At 42.1% G+C, this 19,947-nt stretch overlaps 1 protein-coding gene across 1 annotated transcript in view; it reads left to right on the top strand.

Annotated features, from left to right (window-relative positions):
- The first annotated feature begins 307 nt into the window (after nt 1-307).
- The window catches only part of MID1 (midline 1), a 398,682-nt gene continuing 379,042 nt past the window's right edge, over nt 308-19,947 (top strand). The window contains exon 1 of the mRNA XM_082447125.1: nt 308-5,994. The gene's annotated coding sequence lies outside the window, so the exon portion shown is untranslated. The remainder of the gene's footprint in view (nt 5,995-19,947) is intronic.

The raw sequence follows: 19,947 nt of genomic DNA, 5'->3' as shown, positions 1-19,947 counted from the left end.
GCCTTGGGCCCGGGTTCAATCCCTGGTCGGGGAACTAAGATCCCACTAGAAGAAAAAGCAACTACAGTGATCTAGTTCAGACGTTCTCAACCAGGGGCAGTTTTGCACCCCAACCCAGCACCCAGGGAACATTTGGCAATGTCTGGAGACACTTTGGGTTGTCGCGACTTGGGGTTAAGGGGAGAGAGTGCCACTGGCATCCGTTGGGAAGATGCCAGAGATGCTGCCGGGCATCCTGCAATGCCCAGGGCAGCCCCCAGCACTAAGAATGATCCCGCCGTATAGTGCAGAGGCTGAGAAGCTGGAAGGGTCAGAAGCGATAGAAAGAAGTAGTCAGAATCGGGATTCAGGGGCGTTTGGACACACAATCACCCATAACTAGGCTTTAGATTTCAGGGCTTTATCAAAGGAGGGAGAGGCCGTGGGGTTGACTGCAAAACAGACTAGATTGGAGAGTGAGGGGGTGCGGGGCACTTGGGGGAGGGAAGGAGAGGTGATATTTAGAGTGCTGGGCTTTCCTCCAGGCACCCAGAAAGACACGCCGCAGGATTTTCATTGCATTCCGTATTGGCTCTCTTTTCCGAGTTCCTATGCATTTGGTGTTTATCATGGTCTAGAATTGTAAACCCGGGGAACCTGGGTCCTATTTTCTTCTCCATCATCACTAGCTTGGTGACATTAGACAACTGAGTTAACCTCTCCTTGTCTCCACTTTCACCTGTGTCTAATTAAGACAAGATCTGCTTTATCAACCTCAGCTAGTTACAAAGAACTTGGGAAAAAAATTAAAGGGGCTATATGTGTATATTCTGCTTTGCAAATTTTTGTTCCCTTTAATTTCATTATTGTAATCCTTCTTTTCAAGGTTTATTATATTTTTCACCAGTAATATTTTTATACCTAAAAGACAATATAATTGATAAATATTTAACAAATTGAGAAGGTAAATTATATTTTGGATTTTATTTCCATGACATTTTCAAGAATTACATAGTCCAATTCTTTTTGAATATTTAATAAGGAGACCAGTATAGTAACATTTTTGGCTAATTTAATTTTATTTATTTCACCAATTTATTCACTAGCACCTGTGTGGAAAGCAGTATTAAACGAACTAGGCCAAAATAGGGTCCCTCTTACCTTCTGGGCACTTGCAGTAAATGTGAGTACCTTGCCATTCTGGGACAGTTCTCATAATGTAGAGAGTAGGGGTCTGCAAAGTATAGCCCAAGGTTGGCTGCCCCGGTTTGTAAAGAAAGTTTTATTGGAACACAGTCACGCCCATTCATTTACATATTATCTATGGCTGTTTTGGACCACAGTAGCAGAATCGAGTAGTTGCAACAGAGAAGCTTATGGCTGGCAAATTTGAAAATATTTACTATCTCGCTCCTCACAGAAACAGTTTGCTCACTCCTGACCTAGGGCACTTAGTCTTTTGGAAATTTCTGCTTTTGCTTCTGAATTTGCTCTGATTTCTTATTTCTGAAAATGTGGATCCCCAGTAAAGTAGTATTCTGAGAACACTTATTTTCCTGTGCTTACATGGCTAATACCACCATACCAAAGGCTTTACAAGTAAAAGTGCTAAGCTGCCAGAATATATTCAACTTATAGGCTAGTATTAGCTCAATATAGTTTTTCTACCATCCATTTTGTAGACCTTTCATTCCAATCTTCTATTTATCACTGTTGAACACAAGCTTCTTTCTTAACGTCATTTTCCCCTAACTCTTCAAGGTCACTTTGAATTATAATACAATCCTCTGAGGTGTTAGCTATCCAATTTGGCACCATGTGCAAATTAAATCAACTTGCCTTTTATTTCACCACTCAAGTAACTGATAGAAATATTCAGAAGAGCCTGCCTCAGGACATCCTTTTAAAATGTCACTGTTTCCCTCAAGGTTCAGCCAGACCCACTGATAATCTGTGAGTTCACCTTTAAGCTCCCACTCTTCTAGAAATTGGATCCGGTCAGTGATTTCCAAACTTCAAATGCCAGGCATTATGCCGTAGGGGTCGTGAATATGTCCACTGAATGGCTCCGTCCCTCCAGCCTGATGATTTGCCATAGCTGTCATGTCTTCATTCGTCACGTATTCTAGTTCTCCTGTCTTTCTCTGAAGTTAAGCAGGGCCAGAGGACTTGCTCTGGCCAATGAAAGGTGAGCGGAAGTTTGTGTCCTTTATGGAGTGAAGTTTTGAAAGGCACTTCATGATTCACCAAGTCCCTGTTTCCTGTCTCAGCAGCCGTGGAAGTACGTGTTGAAAGGAACCTTCATCAGCTTGGGTTCCTGAGTGACTATGAATAGGAGAACCGGCCCTAGTGATCTGCATAAGTGTGCAGCGTGAGTGGGAGACACACCTTTGTTGTTGTAAGCTACTGAGATCTGGAGGTTGCTTGTTACCAGAGCATAACCTCATCCATTGTGCCTGATACAGCTCTTGAGCACCATAACATTTTTCTAGAAATCTCCGTTAAAGCTAGGGACCATTCTTTTTCTATGTATCCTTTTCTGTGTGTATCCCTCAGAGAATCTTATCCATTGGGCACACCAATTAAATGTTTAGTGCGTAGAAGTGAATTAATAATAGATTAATAGATAGATAGCTGGCTAACATATTTAGGGAATCTTTTTTATGCTTTTCCATCCCATTCATATATACAGAACTAATGATAAAATAACTCCATGTACATCCAGCTTCCTGAGTATCTTCAAGATGTTTTTCAGTTGAACATGCTGGCCCCCCTCAACTGTGAGATAAAAGGACATTGTCATTATGATGGAGGCATCCAGTTTTACCTTTCCCTGATATTTGCTTCATTTGGCTCAGCCCAGGTCTAACAAGTGTAATCATGGTAAGGCCAGCCTCTGGCCAGTAAGAGTAACTTGCACTAACTATAGTGAGAGCACTAGCTTGGACATTTGCCTATTAGTATTTCTATACTGAGGTGGAACTTCAATTAAACATGTTTGTGTTATAAGAAACTTAGGGAAACATTAGAGTTTCACATTCCATAATACAGATGTGCACAGGCTTTTCTTCAAGGTTGTTAGCTTCATGAAGGGGGGACATGCCTCACTTGCTCATGGTTGTATTCCTAGAACCTAGCAGAATGCCCGGACCATAGAAGCATCAATAAATATGTGGAAGGATTTTTAAAAATCGCGTTCGGTACTTTCCGTCGTCTGTGAGACACGCACCCATTTTTATTTCCATTTTGGAGGTGAGGCTCAGAAACATTATAAGCAACTTATGCAAGGTCACACAACCAAGGGACGGAACCAGAATGGAAGCATCTTCTGCCTCTAAGGAATTTGCTCTTTCTTGGGTAGTGTGGTACACTCAGGGTTCAGTAGAAAGAGCAAACGTTCTGTAGTCTGATGGACCGAGATTTGAATTATAGCTCAACTACTCATTAGTTATATGTCATTGGGAATTGCTCAAATCTGTCCCCTGATGTTTTCTTTAAACCACAATGATATTTTCTCCCCTTCAAATCGGTCTTGTATTTTATTTAGTTTCCCATAAGTGCTATTTTTTTGGCATGGTGTAATTATTCAGCTGTAAGTACTCTCTCATTGGGGTCCTCTATGGTTAGGTTGAATTCATGCTGCTTCCGTGACCCAGTCTTTCCCAAACCATTTCTTGAGGCATCCAAAATGGATTTAGCAGAGTGTTATATCCCCTCTTTGAAACAGGCTACTTTCAGATCCAAATTTCGTTTTGACCTTCCAATTCAGTAATTATAGCCTAAGACATTTTATGTTTAAAGCCTAACTGATTGTTTGCTTAGAATTGTAAGAACAAATTTGGAGGCCAGCTTAAGGCACTTAAACGTTTAGCCTGCCCTGGAAAAAAATGCATTCTTTGTCTTGCATCGACATGTTAATAAAGTCTAAAGTTCCTGCACAAACAGAACTTGCTTCCGCGGGAATTATGAGAACCTAAAGGGTGCGGGATCATAAATGGACTATATTAGTGAAAGCCATTTACCTAGCATGGCACACAGAGTTTTATTTAAGATTAATGAAAACCCAATAAGTAGGAAACACTAATATTCCTTCCAGTGGGGCAGTCAAGATGAGTCTTAACTTGATATAATAGAAATGTGTGTATTGTGAACAGAAGAACGTGTGCAATATTTGCAAAGTTATATTTTCGTAATATTTTTTAACCCAAATTTGTATTCAATAGAAATACGCTTAATATCTCATTTTAGGATCATTCTGGAGTCATGTAAAGGCAGTCATTTTAGCAGTAATTTATGACTTTATAAAGAGTATTTTAATCAGTTTGTGTATATTGCCTTTAAACTCTCTGGACATGTGATTCCTAAAAATTATACCTGAACATGGAAAACTGCCATTTTAATGTTCTTCTGTCTCTTCAAGTTGACTTGGTTTTTGAAAATTCTCTTGGAAGTAAATTCTAGAAGATCTGGGATTTTGGATCTGCCACAAGTGGATCCCGAGATTTTGGACCCGTCACTTTGTCTCTGTGAGTCAATTTTGTTATCGTGAAAAGGAAGTAATAACACACACTTCCTATGGAGATATGAAGAGAAATTGTATGGAAAAGTCTTTACCCAGTGGAAAATGCAATCAAAGAGTAGTTACTCTTCCTGCCCCGTGTTTTTTGCACTCTCCCGCTCTTAGCAGAAACCCTTCGTCATTGGCTTGTGTTGGTGCTGGCTTCCGTAGTGTGTAAACATTCATTCTCTCCTCTTTCCCAAGCAGAGACCTAAAACGCAACACTGAGCTATTTTTGCTAAGATTGGCATTACTCAAGGAGCGGTCAACCAGTGGATGAAATAGGAACAAATGATTCGTTTTAAGATAAGTTTTATTTAGCAGGCAATCTTCACCTCCAACACTCAGGTACTAAGTCTTGAGTCTGTACTTCATATTGAGACTTCAGTGGAATTGGTTAGACTTTAAAAGAATTGTTACTTTCCTCCATGGTAGATAAATGTAGGGCGGAAGAGCCAATTATTAGACAATTGATGTGTTACACACTTACATTTAAAGACTGTTTTGAGCCTAGAGTTAGACCTTCCACAGAGTACTTTTAAAGATACATTTTCTTATCTTCTGAAGTCTAGGAGGTTGTTTAAAATTTTTTCCATGTAATTATGCAGATTCACAAGTCTTAGATTTCTTTCCTGAAACCATCAAATAACACTTCAATATGTGGGCTCAGGAGGGTTATTTCGGGGAATAAATAGATGTCATTATGTGTCATTTCGCCCATCAAAAAAAAAAAAAACAGTAGCAATTACTGCATTGTAAAAGGAGTAAACTCAAAATGATCTTATTGCATAATCTACTAAAGGCCTGGGAAAGTTGAATAACTATTAGTTACTCTGCTCAAATAAGGCATTGGAGTCTTACTTGACAGAGGTCTGTTCGTGTTCTTTTCCCATCACATGTTCTATTTGCTTCTTTGAAAATCATTTCAAGACAAGTTATATCCTATGCTTCGGTTTTCCTCTCTACAGTGTCTTTATATAATATAAGGTCGGTCATAGCTCATGATATAAAATACTAGCTGTTGACTCACACTAGAAGAGCCAATTTTACAGACTGCCGGGATAAAGATGATTTTAATTAAATCGCACAAATCCCTTTGTACTGGAACCAAACCGTACGCGGACTGGCTGACTCTGAGCCATTCTGGCGTGTGGAGAGTTAACCGGGTTACCGGGCTTCCTAGTTAACTTCTTTCACCAGGAATGCAATTCGTGTTTACCTATATAAGGAAACCTGTTAGGCTGACCTGAGTTTGGCGGATTTTTGCGCTGACTGGGAGGCGTGGAAGCACACAGCCCGGAGAGGGGGAGTGATTCCGAGCTGGACAGAGCAAGCTCCCTGAACGCCCCAGTCATTCAGCTGACCCGAGGCAGCCTGCTTGGAGGACCTACAGGTTTGCCTCTTCCAGATCACAGTTGAGGAACAAAAACCCCGTCCTAGGAAAAATGGGGAAGCCGGTGAGTCTTACCGATCTCTCTCTGCTTGCTTCTGCTAAGGGGCACGCCTCATTGCTCTCACCCAGGAAGCAAAGGGAGAGGCGTCGCTCAGCCTCTCACTCCACAGCTCCTTCCTGAACAAACACAATGCTTCGCAAATACCTCCAGACAACTTTTCCTGCCTGTTTTGTACCCCAAGAATCCACAGAGGCAGTGATTTTCGCTCCTTAGACATTCCAGAGAGTGTTTTTTTACTAGCCAAGAGTTTCTCTCCCACCGCGATGAGCAAACTTTCTCATCTTTGTTGCACTCTGAAAGAGTGGAAATGAGCCCTGGGGTGCTTTGCGAGAAGGCTGAGTCCCCCAAGGAAGTAATAGTAAATCTAAGTGGGGTTCTTAAAAACCACAGGCAGTGTGATAGTCTGCAGAAGTGCAATTTGTCACTAAAAAGGCAGTCTGAAGGTATCATTTTTCATTCATGCGGCAGCAAAATCCTTGCATCCTGCACATGTAATAAAGGACACCTTCTGAGACACTGAGGAAAGAAAGAAGCCGAGCGGGGCTCTTTGTTCTAGACAATGTAAAGAAGCCCACTCTTGTATTTTGACAAGTAGCGTATGTCTATTTATACATAAGGCAAGAACGATGAATAAAGGCTTTATGTCAAAGGCATTGCAGTCGATTGAGTTAAATTTTGGCTCTATTCTATATGTAGACAAAAATTGAAATCTGAATGTAATTAAACATGGAAATGTGAAAGTGTTTAACAGACTTGCAGGGGAATTTTAGTAATACTCGGGAATGGTCAATTATCAGAGGCAACTGAGTGAGAAAGAAGAAAAAGCTATTCCAGCTGAGTTCTGGGGCGTAGGTAAAACTTTTGAAAAGAAAGTCGATTTTTTTTTTTTAATAGTATAGCCATCCAAAGTGGTTTTGGAATTGGGTACAAATTTTTATTTTTTTATGGCAAGGTGGTTTTGTTAATTGAGTGAGCTTGGATAATTGTTTTGAACGATTTGACTGTTCATCTCGCAGAGAAATATTGTCGTTTTCTGTCGCAGCGACTTAATCCTAAGGGTTTGGGGAGCAGGCAAGTGGCACAAAGACCCAATTTCCAATTTCTCATATTAAGAAATTATTATTTTTTAATTAATTTCAAGAGAAGTAATCAGCGCAAGCAAGCAGATTTGAGAGAATGGCCACTTTTTTAAAAATTGCAAGTCATGGCCCGTTCCCTAGTGAGGCTATTGGTTCAATACAGGAATTGGCAACTGCTTATTCATAAAAACAAAAGCTATGGCCAGTTTTATTTAGCGCTCTCGACTTGAAAAAGCCTTACTGTTCGCGGTAACACAGTTTAAATGAAACCTGCTCACCTCGATGGGAATGAAACCGAGAAAAGCAGTGTGTGTGTAATACAGTAGATGTCTTAGTAAATAAAATTAATAACACAAGCAGCAGAACTGAGAAGACTAATGCAAATGTTTTAAAGCTTGTTATCTCCTAGGTGCTGCTCAGAAAAACAGGAGTCTTGATATTGTATTGCTTTTGATGGGAATTAGCAACCCAGGAGACACAAAACACTATTTTAAAATACACGGTTAATAACAGATGTTTACACCGGCTTGTCTCACCCTGCCGAAGAGATGGCCCCAAGCCAAATCAACTAGCACGTCTGCCATTTTTTCTGAGAGTTGATATGTACGCAGTTATTATACACTAATTACATCAACAGCCAAAGGAATATATAACCAGAAAGATAGATAAGTCTCCTAGGGTGAGGAGCGCTGGGGGTAAGCTTGGGGTTTGGGGAATCTCCTGTTTCCAGTTCTCCTTGCCAGTGTCTTGTGAATTACTGTCAATGACTGGGAGCCCTGACTCCTGAATCTACTTACTTTTGGCTCCTCAGACAGCTCATTTGGGGGCAGTAATAGTGATTATTGTATTTAACACCTGGCCATTAATAGAGTTCCAGGAAGATTCCTTCTTGAAGATTAAAGTTATTTCAGTGTCAGAACTAATCCTGCAATGAAAGGCAGGTAGGATGTGGTGGTGTTGCATTAGCTCTTTTCAAGTCACTGGTGCTGCGTGCTTGTGTGGACGTTGGAACCATTCGGCAGCCTCCTTAGGTCTGTGAGATGTTAGTAAGTGTCCTGGTGAAGGAGGATGAAAAATCCTGGGGGCGGAAAAAGAGAGTAACGGAGCATTAATACGGTCCTTTGCTAATGTGTGTTGTGACTCCCCGAAAAAGTGCAGCATATGGAGTATGGTTTGCTGCCAATTTACCTGATGGCTCCATTTTTTCCTGATCATCCCGAGGAACATTCTCTAAGGCAAAGCTTCCCAACAGATGGGCCACAGAGTACTGGTAGATGATCAGTGGGTTGCAGACATGCCCAGGACTTGATCCCTCTTGGCATCTGGGTCATCTAGCTGTGCCTGGGCTGGGCGTATCCCCCTGAAGGCTATCCGTGGACCACATAGCTTCCTCAATTTGCCCCAGTATGTTGTACAGATAGGGTCAATTGCTATATCTGTCATGATGTGTAAAAGCTAGGAAACCGTCTTTGGCAATCCAGGCCCAGAATACAGATAGAGCCAGTCAAAATTCAACTACACGGTGTTAACCCGAGCCTTGGGGCTCAATGTGATGGAAAATACCCTAATTTTTATCATCTTTCATGCTACGGTGGGGATGTCAAGGTCCTCTGTATGTTATCCAGTTTTCCCCCTTTATTCTATAAAGAATTTAAATAAGTATTTGTGCGTGTGTTGCTGTCGTCGTCATTGTTGTTCTATTCTTAAAGATCTCCTGGAAAGCTGATGGCAAAGTGTTTCCTCCTGGGATCCTTTCTAACGTTTTGTTATCATTTATACTTCCCTTTCTCAAACTGCTATCACAGTGTGTTTGGCTGAGATTCTCCTGCCACCAGTGTGGCCTAGTCCAGAGGCAATGACATAAAAGAACCTGGTTTCAAAAGTTATTTATCAATTGTAAATTCTTTCCTTAGACCCTGTACCAAATTTGTACACAGCATTCCTATCCCTGGTGAACTTTCTCTGGCTTTCTCTGCCTACCATTTGACATCAATTACCTTTTCAAAAACATTTTGTGTTATTAATTCCTGTTACATTCATTCAGCAAATATTTATTGAGTGCCTTTTGAAGTCCTATGCTAAGTACTCGGGAGGAAAAGCGGGCATACAAGAGACAGATGAATTTAAACCAAATCTTCATGCAACTGATAGCATTTCCGCAAAGAGGAGTCTCATTGCCTGCACGGTGAGCAGCATTTGAAGTATGATTTGCTACAAACTTACTTGACCACTCACTTTTTTGGCTGATCGTCCTGAGGGACACTCTTGAAGTCAGAGCTTTCCAGCTGGTGGGCAGAAAACAGGTAACACACAGGTCAAGATGTTCATGCTTTCAGTGACCAGATGATTTCCAGGTCAGAACGTGTCCGGTAGATGCCCTGCAGAGCGTCTCTTAGTGACAGGGAGCTGGATGATACCTATTTATATTTTGCTGATGTATTCTTCAAGGCCACATTTTCTTGGATTGTCAGGGGTTCCTAGGGCACCACATTAAGAAGAGAGGTTTCCAGAGTACTAGGTGACTCGAGAGCTTTTATACTGGCTTTTAACCACTGGAAATTACTAATTGTCCAGGGACAATTCTTATGAGGCTGGCAGGAGCACCATGCTGTTACTTGTAGGGTTGTAGATGTGAGGCTCAGAGTCAGGGACCGCGAATCAATAACTGGTTTGCGCCAGTAGGATTTTCCAAGTATCTAGGACATTGGCAAAACCAATTTAAAATCTATTTATATTTGAAGAAAGCTTGGCTGGCGAGGTGATAGACACGACTAGACTAGGACTTCTAGTTAAATGTAAAAGTACATTTCCATTTTTTAATTAATTGCTTGCAATCACATGGAAGGGAATCTTCTGTGAGTGAAGCTTTCGGAGAAATTGAGTTACTTTATGTATAGCTGCCCAGGGTTCAGTTAATTTTGATTTTTATTTAAAAGGAAAATGAAAATGGCTAGCAGTGCTTTGTGGAATGTAGCATTCTCAGCTATGCTGGCTGCTTGATAGCTGGATCTGCATAAAGATTGGCTCCAACTGCACACACTGTCTTGTGAGTTGCTCTTCACTTGTCTAAACTTGAGACAGAGATGAAATTAAGCAGAACCCCCTCAATTTGACAGTTTGAGTTTTAACACGTGACAGAATTGGAATTTTGGTCAAAGAGCTCGAGCCAGGAAATCCTGCATTATTTATAGCTATTGTTCTGCAACAGAGGCCTTGGTTATTTAAACCAGAATTATTCCCCCCTCCCCCATGAGTATCTAATTGTGCAGCTATTTCGATCTGTACTGACAGAGTCATCATGTATTGCCTTGGGGAACAAAACAGTACATAAACTACTAGAGAACAGATAACAAGTTTATTCGAACTGATATACTTGGCGTAAAGCTAAGAAACAAAAGAATAGCAGTGTTTCCTAAGTTTCTTCCAAAGTAGTGGATGGTGGCTTTGGCTAAGTCATCTTAAACTTCTCTGGGATTCAATTTCCTCATCTATCACTGGAGACATAAATACACAATTCACTGGACAGTTATGAGTATTGAAAGCACCTAGCACAATGCTGGGCAGGAGGCCAATCAATAAGTATTAGTTGGATGTGAAATGTGTCGGGGTGGATGAGGCATCCTCGAGTAAACAGTTAAGGGGTGGGGACTTCCCTGGTGGTCCGGTGGTTAAGACTCCGAGCTCCCAATGCAGGGGGCCCCGGTTCGATCCCTGGTCAGGGGACTAGATCCCACATGCGGCAAAAAAAAAAAAAAAAAAAAAAAGGCAATTAAGGGGTTGAAGAAGTAGAAGACGAACACTGGTGTCCCATATGTCCCACTTGGTGATTTAAAATATGCTTTTCAGTGAAGCATGATATACTTTCTAATGTCTTGTATCAGGTCCTCTTTTCTAATTTGTGTTACCTGTTTGTCCGCTGTAGGTTTTGTGTTTGAGACTCTTGTTCTAAAGGCTTCGGTAGCAATCTATGTTATCTCAAACATAAGTTTCCCCCTTTTAAGGTGTTTTCCCCAAAGTAACACATTTTATAAGCAAAACAAAAAAATACTCATTTGGTACGCATTAATTTGACAGCTTGAAAGCTTTCCAACAGGAGTGGTGGGAGAGACTGGGCTAGTAAGTTCATTGATAAAATCCACTTGTTTTATTAACAATAAGTAGAAATCTCCCTGGCTTCAGTTCATAACAGTGGTTTTCCAGGGGTCTTGAGGATGGACTTCTCTAAGGTGTTATGCCCCCAAGGTTATCCTCAGATCCCATTCTCTTTCTCCCACTCCCCACCCATCACATCCCACCCCAGTGGAATATAACATTTAATCTGATATCGCTGCTAGGATGTGGACGGGATGTGTCCTGTGGGCTGATGTGCCCTGCCAAAAGTTCACTCCTGGCTAAGGCAAGTGGGGACCGTACGGTGTTGGTTTGATGAGGAAACAGGGCAGCTGTATGAGTCAGCTCAGGCTGCTATAACAAAACAGCACAGACTGGGTGGTCAAATCCCAGACATTCATTTCGCAGAGTTCTGGAGCCTTGTAGATAGCCGTCTTCTCACTGTGTCCTCACATGGTGGAGAGAGAGCAGTCTCTCTTCCTCTTCTTACACAGGCACTAATCCCACCATGGCGATCCAGCCTTCATGACCTCATCTGACCCTAGTTACCCCCCAAAGGCCCCATCTCCAATATCACCGCACTGGGGGTTCGGGCTTCAACATATGAACTTGGTGGGGGGGGGCACAATTCAGTCCACAGAAGTGGCTTTATCAAAACGTAGATCAAGTGACTCTCTATTTCTGACTTATTTTCACTGAACTTGAGATAACCTCTATTGTAAGATACAGCATTAAGAAAGAAAAAATATTCTTCCATTTAGACCCTAACAGTGTTTTCTTAACATTGAAGCATTTTATGCTACTTTTATTGAAAGGATTCTTCTAGGCTTGTTCAGAGCAATGTTTTACAAAAATCATGTATTCCTCCTGTGCATACATAAAATGGAAAATATAGTCAGGATAAACTTTTTAAGATTCCAACTTTGCTAAATCACTTTTCATTTGGAGTTGGCATGTGTGTGCTTTTCTGCACGATGCCATCATGTTCTGTGCCAAAATACAGCATTTTTTTTAAAGAGCTTCTCTACTGTCTCCGAGTCTCTACCAAGAGGTAACAACCAGAACTATGTTCCTTCCTCAAATGGTCCTACCTGGGAATGCAGTTATCCCTTCATACCCCCAGGAATATCCACCAAGTGACTACACTTGTCAGTGTGCTCATTCTTTAGCCCTTCCGACACATTTCCACAAATGTGTTAAGAACCAGCACTCTTGGTGGCTTCCATTGATCTCCTAGGTATCTGTCCAGACGACTTTCCTCTAGTCCCACCTGAGCCCTAAGAGGATCTCTTTCTGGCCTGGAGGAAACCTTTCCTCCTTTTCATTTCTTTGAGAGGCTTTGCCAAGCATGTGACTTCTCTTCTCCTAATGTGGGGGGCTTGTTTCAAATAATGCCTAGAACTCAATAGAAGTGAGAAAAATATGAACTTCTATGACCAAGAAGGTTCATGGGTGGGCAATGACAATTATATCATGACTGCCCCCTGGGCAGCAACAAGTGTAAGATACATCCCAATGTCAGCCTTGTTAAACTGGAAAGCATTTCCCCTGAGAACTCGGGAAATAGAGTGTATCTCCCCCATCCCACAGGGATGCCTAAAATCTCAGCATTATAGAATGATTTAATTGTCTTTTAAGGTGTCAAGAGTGTTTTAGTAGAACTTAATGGCTCTAGAGAGAGCAACAATTGTAGTTGCTGTATTTACTGCTTTGGCGTGGGTTTCTTTCCCATTAAGATGAAGTAAGACAGCAAGAGCCTGTGAAGATGGGACAAGGGATGGGATAGCGATGAGGATATGGGAATGGAAAGAAAGCAGGAAAAGAGAAAAAAAGAAGCTCAACATTCATTCAACAATATTTATCAAATTCCTGCTTTGAACCAGGCATCACCCTACGTGCTAAGACCGTAGTGGTGCCTGCACTCAAGTACATAACAGTCCAGTGTAGGAGACAACCGTTGATGACATATCATGCAAACAAGAGTAAAAGTCTGCCTAGAATAAAAGCTATATAGTTATATGTTGCCATGAGATTGTACTGGGAGGATTTAGATGATCAAGGGAAGTCAGGGAAAGCTTCCCCAAGAAAGGGGTGCTTCAACTGAGAGGTGGTAGGAAGGGATGTGAGTCAGTGTTTGGAGGGGTAGGAAATGGCCAGACTGCATCAGGGGGTTTTCAACAAGGGATGACATTTGTCTTTCAGAAAGACCACATTGGCAGCATCCTGGAGACTAGATCGGAGGGCATCAGAGTGAATGTGGGTGAGCCTAAAAGAGGAGTCCAGGGAAAGACGATGTCTACTTGTACTAATATCGTGGAGGTAGACAGGAAGAGAAGTGGGTGGCTTTCAGTTATATTTCACAGGTGAAATAGACAGCAATGGGTAATGAATGGGACATGAGCGATGATGAGGGACCAGGAAGCGTCAAGGCAGACTCCCAGGAATTTGGTCCACCTAACTAGAGGAATAGTGGTGTCATTAATGATGTAGGGAGCAATGAAAGTTGACCTGGTTTGACAGTAGAGAAAGGAATCATTTGTAGCCTGATGCAGTGGAAGATGCACGAGCTTTGGGGCCGGAAGTCCTGGTGTGGGTTCAAGTCCTCGCTCATCGATTTACTAGCTTTGTGATGCTAAGTTTCTCTGAACCTCAGTTCTCCCATCTTTAAAATGAGGGGAATTCCCTGGAGGTCCAGTGGTTAGGACTTCCCACTTCCACTTCAGGGGGCACAGGTTCAATCCCTGGTCGGGGAACTAAGATCCCGCAAGCCGTGCAGCGCGGCCAAAAAAGAAAAAAAGAAAATGAGGCCGTAAACACCCACCTCACAGGGTTGTTGGGACAATCAACATAACTTCAGATATGGTCGAAGGTCCTACCTACATGAGTTACTATTATTATTCCAAAATCGACCAGCAATGAAGCCTAGAGGAAGAGTGGCTATCTTCAAGAACTTCCGAGGGGGTGGGGTGGTGTGTGACAGTTTTGACAGCTGAGATCTCAACACTCTGTAAGTTTACCTTAGTGAAGTTTCACCTTGTTGATAATGTACAGGGCAGCTATTGGCTTCAGCTGTGCAGTGAATTCCTTCTATTTCATTCCAACCCCCTCTCCTCCTCTCTCTCAGCCTGGATTAAGGGATCCCATATAGGAATAAGCTACATTGCTTTTCTCAGCTGAGATCCCTTATCACTTGTAAGAGGACTATGGGATTTAGGAAAATGTAACCCGAGAGTTTGCACTAACAGATGAGCACAGTCGATTAACTACATACTCCCTGTAGGGTTTGGGTGAAGGCTTTCCCATTCTGTTTTTCTAGCATCAGTTTAGCGGGAGCATTTTATACGACATATGTAATTCCGCTGCCCTTGAGTGACCTCAGCGAATTCCATTCTGGCTTCCAAATATTCCCTCATTAAAGGGAGCCATTAGACAGTGAAAGCTGCAGCCATCGGCTTAGGAAAACGCTGCAATGAGCAGGTGAAAGGGCAGAAGGGGTTAAGCCCCCCGTGGAAACCAGGTATTAGCGTCCCTCTCTGCAGGTGCTCTGGCGTTGTAGGATCCTAGTCGCTACCAAAAGTCTCCCCCTGTCGCCTGGTTCCACTTCTTTCCCTCTGTTCTTGACCCACTATTGTCTCTTTATAGCCACATTTATCTCTCACTGAATTATCAGAAAGATTAAGTGTCCCATCCAGACCCCATTCAGTTATTTTTCCACGCAAGAAACACTTATTTTCATACAGAAAAATGGGTGGGAGAGAGTGGGAGGCATTTTATTTCATTATTTCTCTTGTTTGGGTGGAAGAATGTGACACATTTGTATGACTTTTCGGATAACCAAGTTGTGCTTGGTTCTCCATCTGGATAGTTGAGAGTTTACTGTATACACCCAGGCAGGGATTTGGGTGTGTGGGAGGAGTGGAGAAGGAAGTGGAGTGGAAGTTCTTAATCTGAATTAGAAGTCTTAGGCATGCTTTTTTTTAAAAAAAGGAATTCCTTTATTTATTTGTTTGTTTGTTTGTTTGTTTGTTTATTTTTATTCATTTTTGGCTGTGTTGGGTCTTCGTTTCTGTGCAAGGGCTTTCTCTAGTTGAGGCAAGTGGGGGTCACTCTTCATCGCGGTCTGTGGGCCTCTCACTGTCGCGGCCTCTCTTGTTGCGGAGCACAGGCTCCAGACGCGCAGGCTCAGTAGTTGTGGCTCACGGGCCCAGTTGCTGCGCGGCATGTGGGATCTTCCCAGACCAGGGCTCGAACCCGTGTCCCCTGCGTTGACAGGCAGATTCTCAACCACTGCGCCACCAGGGAAGCCCCAAGCATGCTTTTAAGACCTTCCTCTTTCCACTACCTTCCCTGCCTTTATCATTTTTTCTCTGTGTGGTCCATTTTGATGCAAATGCATTTCAAGGTATAAGAGCAATTTAAAAAGGCGATTCTAAATCCGAATTGTATCTCCCAGAGGAGCTGCCTTTTCACTTCATAAAGACCCACTTGGCTTCAGTTTTGCTGAGTTCAAAGCAGGAGCACTCAGTAGAAACTTCTAATTAGCATGTGCAATAGTAGTTGGTCCAAGTCTGGATGCTTGAGGAGTCACAATGCAGTAGCAGGAGCTAGCCAGTGTCAAACCAGAGAGAGTTCCCTTTGTCTGTGAATGTAGTGACCTGCCAATAGTAAATCATTTGCCAATAGTTCAAAGATAAAGAAGGAACCTGGTAGAATGATCCCAAGTGAAGGTTGCAGCAAAGAGAAAGCACATCAGACATTACAGTGAATGAAAAATGGTGAGAACTTCTGTTTCCAGGCCCCCAAATAAAGCTCTTGCAAAGATAAAGATGTGAGCTTTGCACACCATCAGGCCTTCTGATCTGTTTATCCTGCTCAGGAAGACTGAAACTGGGGAGGAGGAAGGTCTCCGCCAACAGATTGTAGGTCATAAATTAGTTAATAAAACCTGTCCCGTGTTATCTCTGAAGCAGTCTATTTTATATATACTTGTCCATTTGATTTATTTGTTTCTCTGCTTACTCCAGGCTGTATTTTGGTAGCATAAGTCAATATGTGAGTTTTAGATTATACAAAAGTTTATTTTTAAATGACCTGCCTTCTGTGGGGAAAAGAACAGTTGTGTGTGTGTGTGTGTGTGTGTGTGTGTGTGTGTGTGTCGTATATAACTTACTGCTGTTGATCAGGAGTTTCACAGTTAACTTTAGATGTCAATATATAACACTAGTAATTCCAATGAAACGTGAATATTGTTATATGCCAAAATATATTTATCGTAAAATTTATTTTTATTGCTGCTTCCAAGACCTTTTCAGGGCTTATATGGTTCCTGTAGAATATTTCCACATACTACTGTTAGTACACCCAGTTCTTGTTTTATCTATTAGAGTCACTATGGATGATATAGCGACACTCTACGTATCTATGTATGTATCTATGTATGTTACATGTATACAAATGTATGTTTCCCTTTGAAAGTTGTAGCCATTGTTGACTGATTATTTTTAGGTCGAATGAAACATAAGAAAAGGTCACTTTTTTTTTTAAGACCAAATATGATGATTTAGAAGTCATGTGGAAGTCCAAAGAGGTCAGGGGTAAAACAAAGAAAGGAAAAGAAAAAAGAGTATAAGAAAGAAAAGAGTAGCAGGAGATGATAGAGGAAAGGAGGTCTCAAAGCAACAAAAATCTACTCTCCCCTACCCAGCCAAGTCCACCCTCCATCTATAAACAAAAGCCTAGCAAACAAGCAGGTGGAAGACAAAGGGATCAAGAAAAGAAGGGGCAAGCCACAAATTGCTAGAAAATACTGGGGACCAAAGAGAGAGAGAGAGAGAGAGAAAGAGAAAACAAAACACAAAAGAAAGGGTCAGAATGAAACTTCACGGGAAGTGCTTGCAAAGTTAAAGCAAATGGGCAGGAAAAGCCAACTACAGAAGTAAGTAAGAAATGAGGAGGTAACATTAAAAAATCAAGAAATATGACACGAGACAAAAATGGTCATTGTGCTTGAGTCGGTGGGGCTGAGAAGACATTGTTCTCTAGGTGTCTTGATAAAAAAGAGGATTAGATGGCACAGAAATGAAAGCGGGCAAGTGATGGAAGACAGCAGGAATCAGGTGAAAGGGGCACTGTTCTTCCACATGACAAGACAGCCAGCCAAGGGGTAGGTGCCAGAGACTGGCTGCGGAATAATGTCCTGGCGGGGTTCATCCCGGTGAAACTGACCCCTAGAAATGGCAGGGCTTGTCTGGTTTTTGTAATTAGTCGTATTCTGTAATAGTAGTGTGAACGCAGTTTGCTTTATTTATTTATTTGTTGGCTGTGTCGAGTCTTAGTTGCAGCATGAGGGATCTTTCATTGCGGCATGCAGACTCTTAGTTGTGGCACGCAGGGTCCAGAGCACGTGGGCTCTGTAGTTGCGGCAGGCGGGCTCTCTAGTTGTGGCATGCGGGCTTAGTTGCCCCACGGCATGTGGGATCTTAGTTCCCTGACCAGGGATTGAACCGGCGTCCCCTGCATTGCAAGATGGATTCTTAACCACTGGACCACCAGAGAAGTCCCCGCAATTTGCTTTTTAAATGTCCCTACTCAAAAACGCCAGTGTAGCAGGAATCCCGGCTCCTTAGCTCTGAGGTGCTCCAGAGCTGGTTGGCTATTCCTGATTTAATAAATGATTATTCTAGGGCAGTGGCCCTAGAATTATTCTAGCCTGGTGGCCTAAAGAGTTAATCCTCCAAATGCCTTCCATACTCCCAGGAGTCATTTACTGAGCCAGAAGAACCTGGCTCAATATTTATTGAACGCTGTCAATTTCTGAAGGGGAGTGGGAGGGAGAGGGTGTCTTTTCTGAATCCATTTCCACTATCAAGCTTTACCCAAGTACCCGATGCTTGACTCCCTAACTGCGAGGCTTAGAGAGCCTGTGCGTGAAATTCCAAATCCAGTCTCTTGTGGGTTTGGACTCGCTCGTTTATTTTTACTGTGCTTCGCTCATAATAACTTATGTTTGTAATTCAGCAACCCGAGGAATTGTCTTTATGGCACGTTCGGATCTTACAGTCAATCACACGCTTCAAGGTCCATTTCAGGAAATGAGTTTGACATAGCATGTTAACGGTGAATTATTCATTCTTACCTGCAGCAGGGCATGATGTTCAGAGTGGCCCGGGAAAGCTTACCGGTTGTTGAGTCAAAGTTACGCAGCTGTATTTAAAACTCCAGTGGGCAGTTCTGAAGATGGCAAACTTTACTTTGATACCGTGCCATAGCACCTCCATTAGTGCCCTGGTTAGAATGCAAACATCTGCTCGCTTTTATTGCCCATGTGTTACTTAAGATGGTCTGTTTCTTGATGACGTAAATCACTGGAATCAACTGACTATTTTTAAAGACTGTTTTAGTGTTTCCCTGAAACCATCACTCTTTACATTTGTTTAATAGATCATGGACCCTTTAGGTACACAAAAATTGTAAAGATCGTATTTTCTACCTTCCTGATCTTTTTCAAGGATGACATTATGACTCAAGGAACCTGGCCTGCTGTGGAATGCGTTGTCTTTGGGGGTTGTGTGCGCCATAGGTTTACACCAGCACATGAGGTCAAAAGAAACCTCACATTTTCATTTACTGAATATGGGACAGCCGACCTACTGGTTTGTGCTCACCGACCATGGCTTTGTGGATTTGCCTAGTTCAGTTTGCCCCGCAAGGGTTCGCTATTTCCTCCCCTGCATACTTATGTTACCCTGACGTGTGCCAGGCAATCTATTTGCCCTCCGGGCTACGCTCGTGTCCAGCACAGATAAGCTTCAGGGCAGCAAGGACCGTCACTTAAATTCCAACAGACTGGCTGTATTCCAGGGCCTCTTGGTGGGCAATTTTATCTTACTTTTATGGCAAGTAAGGGTTTGAAGCCAGTGGGACTGCTCAAGAAAATGAGATCCATGAAACAAAGAAAGGCTCTACCGATGGGATAAATAAAACCCATCAATTATGATCCCAGATTTGAAAAAAGACTGGCAAAAGGTATAATGATTACTATAATGGCTCTCCCTAGCCCACTGATTGGAAAGGCTTGGGAGGACATATCTGTACATACTGGGTCCTGTACCTTGTAGAATGTTACAAAATAGGCCAGATAGGTGAGACCTCTCATGGCATTCCATAAAATATGGCTCTTAATCAAATCCTAGGATTGCATGGAGGCAGGAGGTTTCCATGGAATTCCCAAGTGAGAATATTGGAAGATGATAATTTGAAGACTGTGAAAGTTCCTGAAATTTGCCAAAGAATTAAGACAAGACTAATTAGGAGCTCTGAGAGACCAGACAGAACAAATGTGGAAATATTAGGTTGTAATAATTTCTATTTGTTTCTTATTCTTTCTGGGTTCCAAATATTGAATTTGTGAAAATGGAAGGGAGGAAATGAGTGTGTACCAAAGGGAAGCAGTTAGGGGTGGGAAAAAACACGCCCACTGCCTCATGACTGGGGAGACAAGAAGAATGAGATGGAGAAATTTGAGGCCCTTGCATGGAGTAAATGTAACAACTATAATGGAGTGTTTAAGAAAAAGAATATAGTGTTCTGTAAGTCGCAAATAGAGGGGTGTGAGAAGGGAGATAAATTAGAGTTCAAATTAATTTCATTTAATTAGTTGAAAAGACTAGATGAGTGGTCTTCAAACTTTTTCAATATTTCTGAGTATTCCTTTCCTCCCTCCCTCCCTCCCTCTCTCTCTCTCTCTCTCTCTCTCTCTCACACACAC

The sequence above is a fragment of the Balaenoptera physalus genome (genome assembly GCF_965194825.1).
Source record: "Balaenoptera physalus genome assembly, chromosome: X".
Classification (NCBI taxonomy): domain Eukaryota; kingdom Metazoa; phylum Chordata; class Mammalia; order Artiodactyla; family Balaenopteridae; genus Balaenoptera; species Balaenoptera physalus.
Note: the sequence above shows the minus strand (reverse complement) of the source record. Positions and strands in the feature narration are given on the sequence as shown.